Consider the following 1628-nt stretch of genomic DNA (forward strand, 5'->3'; position numbering starts at 1 on the left):
CCCCTCCTCCCTCCCTCCCTCGCCCACCCACCCTCTGGGTGGTGGGGGGCAGCAAGGCGGGCCCTGGGCCCAGGAGAGGAGCGCAGGAGGGCCCCTTGGGCAGAGGGGCAGCTGAAGGCAGGGGAGGGGCCTCGCAGCAGGCTCCGTGGTCTTCGACCGGGAAGGCAGGAGGGGGACAGAGATGCAGGCTCTGAGAAGCGCGTGGAAGCAATTCACCAGCATCTGTCCAGAAATAAAGTCACTGATGAGGTGCCAGCCCATCCCGGGTTCTGTGGGGGCGCCACCCTCGCGGGGGGTTGGAAGAGGGGTTTTTGGGAACCCACCCAGCTCCTGGGCAGCAGTTCCTGCCCTTGAGTCTGGAGAGGGGACCCGGTGAGAGGTGATGGAGGTGAAGGCTCCCCCATTTCCACCCGCGGGAGATACGCACACCCGCTGGGGCCCAGGATCAGGTCACCCCACGTCCCTCTCAGAGGCAGGGAAAGGGCCGGCTCAGCACCATGCCCGCCGGGGCGGTGGTTCTGGAGACTGGGCTGTGACCAGGAGCCAGGCTGTGCTCCCAGAGGTCTGTGCGGGCCTGGCTGGGGGTGGGGGGTGGTCCTTCTGTCCCACCTCATTAGGGTCTGGCCACCGGCTCTGTAGTTCCTCAGCCTCGGCACCCCCTCCCGTGTATCCGGCCCTTGGCCTGGAACAGGGTCAACGCCAGGCCCCGCCCCACCTGCCGGGTGAGTGATGGGAGCAGCCTGGGCCGCCCTCGCCTGGTCCCTGAAGCCATCTCAGTCCCAACTTCCAAACACACTCCCAAGCCGTGTCTTCCTGGACCCCCCTCACCCTCCAGGTCCAGCCGCTTCCGATGGCTCTCACGGCAGCTTCCGATGGCTCTCACGGGTGACGCTGACCCCACGGCGTGAGTGAGGAGGAGAGATGGCAGCGAGCCCCCGCCAAGCGGAATCCTACTGGTCTGCGACCTGGTCTCCATCGCCTGCAGACCAGGCTGGGCTTATTTATTTATTTTAAATATATTTTATTGATTTTTTTATTAAATCATTATTGTTCAGATTATTACATTTGTTCCTCTTTTTTGCCCCCCATAACTCCTCTCCTCCCAGTCCCCGCCCCACCCTCCGCCCTCACTCCCCACCCACTGTCCTCATCCATAGGTGCACGATTTTTGTCCAGTCTCTTCCCGCATCTCCCATTCCCCTTTCCCCGCCAAGAATAGTCAGTCCATTCCCTTTCTATGTCCCTGATTCATTATAATCACCAGTTCATTCTGTAAATCAGATTATTTATTCACTTGATTCTTAGATTCACTTGTTGATAGATGCATGTTTGTTGTTCACAATTTGTATCTTTACCTTTTTCTTCTTCCTCCTCTTAAAGGATACCTTTCAGCATTTCATATAATACTGGTTTAGTGGTGATGAACTCCTTTAGCTTTTCCTTATCTGTGAAGCTCTTTATCTGACCTTCAATTCTGAATGATAGCTTTGCTGGATAAAGTAATCTTGGTTGTAGGTTCTTGCTATTCATCACTTTGAATATTTCTTGCCACTCCCTTCTGGCCTGCAAAGTTTCTGTTGAGAAATCAGCTGACAGTCGTATGGGTACTCCCTTATAGGTAACTGACT

The sequence above is a fragment of the Myotis brandtii genome, unplaced genomic scaffold, assembly GCF_000412655.1.
Source record: "Myotis brandtii unplaced genomic scaffold, ASM41265v1 scaffold3343, whole genome shotgun sequence".
NCBI lineage: Eukaryota > Metazoa > Chordata > Mammalia > Chiroptera > Vespertilionidae > Myotis > Myotis brandtii.